The sequence below is a fragment of the Diachasmimorpha longicaudata genome, chromosome 8 (assembly GCF_034640455.1).
Source record: "Diachasmimorpha longicaudata isolate KC_UGA_2023 chromosome 8, iyDiaLong2, whole genome shotgun sequence".
Taxonomy (NCBI): Eukaryota; Metazoa; Arthropoda; class Insecta; order Hymenoptera; family Braconidae; genus Diachasmimorpha; species Diachasmimorpha longicaudata.
The window spans coordinates 2,123,900-2,133,435 of NC_087232.1; positions in this window are offsets into that span (position 1 = coordinate 2,123,900).

Below are 9,536 nucleotides of genomic sequence, written 5' to 3' on the forward strand. Positions count from 1 at the left end.
GCCCATATCTTTGGAAATATCATAGCTAGGACAATTTGGCTGGCGCCATTGGATTCGTGAGACGATTTCCGATTTTTCCAGGGGTCCGGGAATTTTCTAAAGTCGATTTTTTCGTATTTCGCGTTCTTCTCGGCTGCTGTGGTTCCTAGAGCAAAAAGGGCCTGGATTTGGGATCCCACCATAGTTCTTCCATATCTTTGGAAAGATCTTAGCTAGGGCAATTTGGATGGCGCCATTGGATTCGTGAGACGATTTCCGATTATTACAGGAGTCCAGGAATATTCTAAAATCGACTTCGTTTTTCGCGGTTTTCTCGGCTCCTGTGGCTCCTAGAGCAAAGAGGCCCTGGATTTGGGATGCGAATGATTTTTCTTCCATACCTTTGGAAATATCTTAGCTAGGGCTATTTGGCCGGCGCCATTGGGTTCGTGAGCCGATGTCCGATGTGTCTAGGGGTCCGGCAATATTTTAAAATTGATTTTTTCGTTTTTCGCGGTTTTCTCGGCTTCTATGGCTCCTAGAGCAAAATGGCCCTGGATTTGAGATCCCACCATTTTTCTTCCATATCTTTGGAAATATCTTAGCTAGGGCAATTTGGATAGCGCCACTGGATTCGTGAGACGATTTCCGATTTTTCTAGGGGTCGGCGAACATTCTAAAATCGATTTTTTCGTTTTTCGCGTTTTTCTCGGCTCCTGGGTCTCCTAGAGCAAAAAGGGCCTGGATTTGGGATCATATCGTTTTTCTTCCATATCCCTCGAAATATCATACCTAGGGCAATTTGGCCGGCGCCATTGGATTGGTGAGACGATTTCCGATTTTTCTAGGGGTCCGGGAAAATTTTAAAATTGATTTTTTCGTATTTCGCGGTTTTCTCGGCTCCTGTGGCTCCTAGAGGAAAAAGGCCCTGGATTTGAGCTCCGTGAAGTGGGCACCCCACTGAGGTGGATTCGAACGAATATTTGATATTTGATAGATTTTGAGCTACTTGGAATAGTAGTGACGTTTCTTTCGTTTGTAGTTGAAAACTGAGCGACCAATTCGTTTTTGAAACACAGTTAGGAACTATCTCACAGTTCCAGCTGGAGTGACATTGGATTCTCGTTGGCAATCATTTGTAGCTGATTGTAGTTCTGAAAATTTCACGATCGGTATCGTAATGAACGTTTAATAGATTTTTTCAAACAGTGAGGAACTATTTCAAAGTTGTATTCGAAATTACGTGGGATTCTTATTTGCAATCGTTTGTAGTTGATAGTAGTTTTTGAATTTTTCTAATCCGAACTGCAATTAACGAGCAATCGGCTTTCAAAGCATAAGTAGGAAATGATTGATAGCTATAGGCAAATTGTCTTCAGATTCCTATCTACAAGCGTTTGTAGTTGATTGTAGTAACCATAGATTTGCAATGCACGGAGAATAAAAGAAGGTGAACAGTTGAGATATGCAGGAAAATTTGAAGTTGTGTTTGAAAGTGGAAGAAATAGGAAAAAGAAGATGCTTATGAACCAACATCCATACGTGATTGTAGTTCTCAAATTTTCCAAATGTAAACTGAAATGAGCCTCCATATCGATTTTTGGAGCCCGAGTAAGAACTAATCGACAGCTATAGCCGAAATGACATCGGTTTCCTGTCTCAAATAGTTTGTAGTTGTTTATAGTACTCATAGATTTTGAATACACCGGAAAAAAAGGGTGGGAGAGAATTGAGAAATGTAGGAGGATTTGTTTGTAGTTGTTTCTAAGAGTGGAAAAAATGGAGAAGTTTGAAAAACCTTATAGAACAAAGTTCATACATGATTGTAGTTTTGGAATTTGTCCTATCTGCACTAGAATGGGGATTCTGTCCATTTTTGAAACACAGTTCGGAACGATGTCATAGTTTACGCTTGAGTGACATTGGATTCTCATCTGCAATCGTTTGTAGTTGATTGTAGTTTTGGAATCTTTGCAATCGGAAATTAAATGAGCGGCCACTCCATTTTTGAAGATCAAGGAGAAACTGATTGAAAGCTATAGCCAGAGTAAGCTCGGATTTCTATCTGAAATCATTTGTAGTTATTCGTAGTACTCATAAATTTCGAATGCACCGCAAAAACCGGGTGGCAGACAGTTCAGATATTAGGATTTTCTTGCAGGCATTTCTTGCAATGAAAAAAAAAACGAATAAAAATAATTACATAGATTGAGGTTCATACTCAATTACAGTTTTGGATGTTTTTTATTCCACACTCAAATCTACATCGAATCGATCTTTGAAGTCCAATTAGGAACTTGCTGACAGCCTTAGCTGAAATGAGCTCGGATTGCGGCCTAAAATGGTTTGCTGTTTGTAGTATTTTCAATACACCAGGAAAAAGGAAAAATTGAGATATGTAGAACGATTTGTTTGTAGTTGTTTCTAAAAGTGGAAAAAAATATCATACTTGATTATAGTTTTGGAATTTTTCCAATTCTTTCCAATTTTCCAATTCTTTTTCCAATCTGAAGGAATGAGCGTTCAATGCGTCTTTGAAACACGGTTAGGAACGATTTCATTGTTAAAGCTTAACTGACATTGGCTTCTCATCTACAATAGTTTGTAGTTGATTGTAGTTTTCGGATTTCCACAATCGGAAATCACATAAGTCTTCAACCCATTTTTGAAGATCAAGGGAGCTGATTGAAAACTATAGCCAGAAAGAGCGCTGGTCCCTATATAGTTTGTAGTCGATTGCAGATTTGGGATTTTTCTGATAAAAATGAAACTGATCGTTCAATCTGTTTTATAATGACAGTTGAGTGTAGGAATGTTTCTTTCTTTCATTGAAATTGAACTGATCATTGCGTTATTGCTCCCGGACCAAGTATAATGAAAATACAAGGTACGTATATCATTAAATTTCCCTTATTTTCTTAATGACTACGATAAGACATTGAAAGATAAAACATTACATGTCCCGGTCCAGGCAAACAGATCACCGTCTCTCACGTGCAAAATTTCCTTCCGAGCTGAAGACCAGAATGGCAAGCACTTGGGGGATGGTAATATGTTTTCCCTGGCGAGGTGTGTATATTTCTATTCGTGACGTGGGACTGTAGCGCCACGAAAAATCTTTTTCGTATTTCATTATTGCAGGAAATAATCATTATTATGCACTTTTATCATTGTCAACTCTAAATTATCGACACCGATAGTATTATGACGTTTCTCTCCTTCTGGCAAATCTTGGGTTATATCTGCCGCGTTTCTTCGAACATTCCAAACTATGATTTAGTTTGTGGTGTGTTTCTTCAATTTTGTTCGATCGGTCAAACAATTGACAACTTCATTGTTCGTTGTCAATTGTTTTAACGACTGAACAAGATTAAAGGAACATGTAAAAAATCTACCTATAGCTTGAGCTGTTCAAAGAAACGTGGGGCATATAATCAAAAGTTTGTTAGTGTAGGAAAACGTCATTAGTATTGCCAAAACAAGGACAAATACTCATTATCAAACCGGTTTAAATGTTGCGCGAGAAACGAATTCACAACACTAAGATTTCTACGTACCGATACATGATAAGTATTGAATTATGTCTGACTGACCGACCGGGGCGATACCTAGCCTATATTCACGTCTTGGTTAGTAACCGCCATTCTGTGTCATTCTTTCTATCTTAGGAAAACTTGGCGACCGTGTCCAGACAACTTACTTTCATGTCACTATCTCATGAAACTCTTGGCACACTATTTTTACAAAAAAAAGTTTTTTGTGTTTTTATAATATTTTATTTCCATTAAAGATATGCGTTGCACATAGAAATACATTAAAAATCCCCTTTCATTTCTTTTATAACCTCAGATCTATCCCTCTAAGTCTTGAGGTTAAGGAGCATCTTTTCTCACCACTCTCCAGGCTTTTAAGCAAGGAAGACAGATCATTTCGCTGCACAGAAGTGAATAATTCACAGAATATTTTTTTCCTCGTTACACTTGATAATTGATCTTGTCAATGATCATGATATGTCTTGTTTTGTCCACAGTATCGAGCTTTCATCCATTCATTAGTGTTTCATGGGGGTTTAGCGAAATATCAACAGGAAGTATTAAAATAGAATAAAAAGACTATTGGAAATATCGCAAGTGCACTGGAATCAATGGCTTTGGTAAAAACAGTTCCATAGTTTTATTTTTAACCCATGATTCATGATCGAAGTTTTCTCATGTTCATGGTCGAAATATGAATATGAATTCCTTTCTACCTATTCCTCCAGTTATCAGATATGTTTCATGAAATTCAGAAATATTCAATTTAATTTATAATAAGTTATCACTGATTACTAATTATTCCATTCGATCCTGAATTCCTCGTTAAAAAAAACGGAAATGCAATATATCGATCATTTGAATCGTACTTTCTTTTCCAGGGGGACAGAGTGAGGGAATCCTTCGACAACATATGGGTTGACAAAATGGATATATAGGAGAAAGGCTCTCGACTCCCTTAATACGAAAAAATGTAGTCCTTTAGGGCGTCGCAATGTAGGATTAGTTATGTATATATGTACATAATAGTAGATAAGATATATATATCTTGAGTGCGTTAAAATTCCCATCGGGATCATCAATAATTTATCATCAGCGGTTCTGGAGCATTTAAGTTTACATTTCTTCGAGATCCGTACATATAAACAATGGTTGAAAAATCATCACATTTCTGCTGTATGAAGTAACATAATTGCCTGCAGTGCTTCAGAGATTTAGAGAGAAGAAAAACTCTTTTTCAGACCAACGTTTCACGGAAATAATTACCATCAAGTATTCTGTCATTGCAATGAAAGCTTGAAGTCATTAATGATCATAATATTTATTATTCCTGAGAAGACTTCCAATGTTTCAAGGGCATTTCGTCAGTTATCAGTTTCTCAAAATACACACAACTACTCCCAATACACTGCAATGATACCAATAGCGAAGGTGAGGAAAATTGAAAAGAAAAATAATCTGATATTTAAGTGTCAAAAGAATTTTTCGAGTGTTTTTTAACGCCCCAGTGGCATCTTCTGAGGAGAAAAATTTCATAATTGAATGATAAATTATTACCAACAAGTTCTCCATGTGTGGGACAATCATTTCGATAAAAATTCCGTCTCACTCATAATATTAATATTTATTTCTTCTTTTGACGTTTCTTCGCGATCAAATACATCATTATCGATATGAATGAAAGTGATGCATTTTAGAAAGTACGGAGGAGAAACTACAGATTTTACGTAAAAAAAACTGTTTAAAAAATTCTGAGATTATTATTATGTTTGATGTGAAACATCTATAGGCGCACTCCTAAACCGAATCGTTGGCGTGGCGATACTGGCCGTGGCGAGCAATCGCCGCGCTATACTAAGGTATGCCTATCTATATTCTGTGTAGTAGAGTGTACGGTGTGGCTTCTCACTCAGTTCGACGTTGTTGTTTACTACGGTACACATAACCTGCGTTTTATTTAATTTTTCATTTTAATTTTTGACAATAAAATATGTGTGACAGTGATAACTCAGAAGATCAAAGTGATCAACCTTGTGCAAAGAAAGTGAAACTACACTATGGTATACTACCAAGTCATCAGTAAGTAGATCGTATTTTTCAAGTCTCCATAAATGTAATTATCATATTTTTATATTTAATTAATTATATTCATATTAATCATATTAATAATTTATATAATTTATATTAATATTATCTTCAATTAAGTATTCTTTTGTTGTGTTTGATAATATTTTATTTCTTAAAAATTAAATATTTAAACAATGTCTGGCGAAGTCGAGCAAGCAAAATGCTTCGATTTCCCAACTTCGGACATTGGCCTCATCCACAGAATGCGATGAGCAAAGCCCAAATAGTGCGACGTCAACATCGAACCATCCGCACACGGGCATTGACCGCAAACGCATTTCCGACCCTTGTCAAAATTAAAAATCAGTCTTGTCCTAGCATCGCGAACGATCACACCAAGGGGCGAACTCCTTGAAACTTGAGATACCTGATTCCGGAATCAGTCCATAATTCTGCCCGGCGTTTATCTTTTGTTTCAAGTATCGGGAAAAATAATCACAAGTACGCACATCTTCGTATTGATTATTCCCGCGGTTAGTTTTTGAACCGAATGATCTTGTGCGGTACCGTTTGACGGGTTGCAAAATTACGCGTTACGGCTGCAGTGCAAGATCGAGAGAGAGGACTCATATAAAAACAAACAAAGACAAAATAGTGCAAGAAAGAAAATTAAAAGAACAATTATATAAATCTAAAACTAGTGTTCTGATTGGAGTGTGTCAGCAGCTGAAAGAGTGAGTAACCCTAATCAGGCTATTGTGGTAATATTTGGGATAATTCATTATTCTCTCACTCATATTTAGCGAATATCTTGTAGAAAGATCAAATTCAACTTGATGTGTTACTGTTTAGTCACATAAATAATCATTATTGTTATACTTATAATTATATGGTCTAAAATACATTCAATATCGTACAGTTCTGTGAGAGTTTATTTGAGTATTGATCCTCAATCCCTTCTATGAAACAGATGTGCCCAGCACTTTAAAGGTAAGGATTCACGCTAAACAAAAATAATTATTTTATTGCGCGACTCCGAAAATTGAAACTGATATTTAAATACAAAATACCATTTCAATTTTCCATATCCAACACTTTTATTATTCATGAAGGAATTAATATAGAAAAATTTATTAATAAAATTTATATTTGCAAATCTTTAGTCATATATTGCAATAATTAACTAAGATTTGAGTTCATGAGTATATTGAAGCCACACTTAAAATTTTTTTTTTTTTGTGTATTTTAATATCATATTGTTTTAAATATTTCAGTTCCCAACAATCATCAGACGGATCACAAAATATTATTATTGAAACTGGACGTCACCCTGATCAGTTAAACACAAGGCATACTATCAATGTTGTGTAAGACTTTATCAATCGAATAGTACCAGACTATTTTATACTATTGCATCTATTGGAAATATGTGTTCTTCACATGTTAAACTACAAGACGGAAGTGAATTAATTATGATTGTAATATACATTTCACCTAATAACAAAATGGATCATCTCATTTCATTTTTACATGAAAGGTTATTTCCTTATAGTCAAACAGGTTCAATAATTCTTAAAACGAATAAACATAAACTACCATTATTTTTAGCTGCATATTTCAATGTAAATTTTGCAAGAGCTGAATCAATGCCATTAATGACATTTCTTCAAAAAGAATTTTAATGGCAAATCAATAACGATCCAAAAGAATCTACTACCAAATATGGAACAACAATAGATGCTGTATTTGTGAGATATCTTGATGGTGTTTCATCCAATACTTTTGTAACGTACTTTAGTTATCATCGACCAATCGTCACAGTAATACCGGCAGAGGAAAAGCGAATATAACTATTATTGAAGCCACAGATGAAAATATTTAAATTGTGGCAACTTGATACTAATATCGAATTTTTATATCATGTAAATAAATGTTTATTAAATAAAGTTACCATTTACTGTAAGAATCTCGTAATACTTCATTTTTTCATTAGGCTATATTTAATTCCTGTAATAATATTATCTTTTATGCATATTACTTGTACACACACGATGTTTCACATCTGCCAGGCGTCCCATGACGGCTCATTTTTTTCTAGTATTAATATTATATAATTTTTTTTGAAAACTTAACAAGCACCATTATCTTTGTTAACCATGAATTTTTTATGGAAAATACTTTCCACTAGAGTAGAGAACCGTTTTAGTAAATTCGGATGTAATTTTTCATGTGCAGAATCACTAGATTTTACTGAGGAAAATCTATAAAGTAACTATATTCAGGTCTCATAAGACAGTAGCAAATCGATCTAACAGATTTTAAATCATTTCCTCATGGGACAAATTTGAATTTGATGGATTGATCATTCATTTTTTTTTCCAGAGAAAACGGAGTATGCATGAATCAACAAACTAGAAATGAAGAAATAAGGTCGATTACTCTCTCAACGTAAAAAAATTCCATACATATGTATAGATATACATAGCAGTACATAAGATAGTAGGTTTAAGTTTCTAATAATCCTAATCTGGTCACGTCGAACTCATTGAGGAGTCCCCAATTTCATCCAGTCGTTTTTTCTACTGATTTTACAATGCCGAAAAAACCACAGTTTACGTGTGATCAATTATTTGAGCTTTTCAATGGTTGGTCTTTCATGAAAGATGGGCAGTACTTGCCGTACAAGGATCCTATTTGGCAGTCTGCAGCTAGGGCGACAGGCGATAAATTGCACAAAGACTATCTTTATCAATACATTACACAAAATCGTGGAACAAAAAACAAAAATGCTGAGACGGGGTTATCGTATCGACTTCATGGCAGTTCAATCTATATGAAAAATCGAAAACAAAAAAAAACTCACGAAAAGAATTCTAATTGGTCCATGAAAATTCCAAAGCCACACCACCAAGATCTGGAAGCATTGAGAGCGACTATTCACCTGAATGTGAAGGAATGGGATAAATTGGGCCTGAACTTAAAGGCATACAAAGAAAGAGCATATGAAGTTCTTGTCGACGGCTGGTGTGACCAGGTATACTATACAATATACGAGCAGCTGAAGCTACCGTGTCCATTTACTTTCAAGTATGCAAAAATCGACAGATCCCCAGGTGGGATATTTTTAACTATCAAAGGTCACTGTCGCGAATGTCAAACAGAAATCCATCTATACAGTTCATCTGAGCCCACAGAAAATGGAATCGATTTTCACATATCAACCTTGGATACGAGAGGAGTCATTCACACGAAAAAGAGGCAACTTAGAGGAGATAAAAGAAAAGAGGTGGCACAAGAGTTGAGGGGAAAATCAGCATATTTGTGGCAACGAGAAGCAGCACAACGGCGGATGGAGTTTGGTGATGGTCGGCCTGCAGATATCTATTCATTAGAGGTTCTTCGTAAAGTAAAACAACAAGCAATAGAGGAAGAACTCGGATTAAAATCTGGAGAAAATGCTCTTATTTCTTTGTATAAGCTGGCACAATCTGCTGAGTAGTCAGCTAGCATCCGTGAGGTAGCTCTATACAAACCATACGTTATGTATTGGCTCCCTGAACAACTCACCATGTACAAAATTTTTTTAAAACGTGACAAAATTGGTAGTTGACGAGACCGGGACTATATCAGCACCGTTACCAGCAACAGCTGGTTCTAAGAATATAAATTTTATGTATCAAGCAGTGACAGGCTTTAACGATAAAATTCTCCCATTGTTTCAAATGGCGTCAGCGAAACATGATGCGAATACTCTGGCATATTGGATCCGGGAGTGGATGCGTTCAGGTGCTAAGGCTCCTAAAGAAGTGATTACGGATTTCTCATTAGCACTGTTGAACGGTGTAGCAATGGCTTTTAACGAATGTTCCCTACAAAAATATGAAGATCGATGCTTTTCGCAAGTTTCAGCGTCCAATGGAGCGTCCAAGATCGAGGATATGACTGTCTTACGCCTTG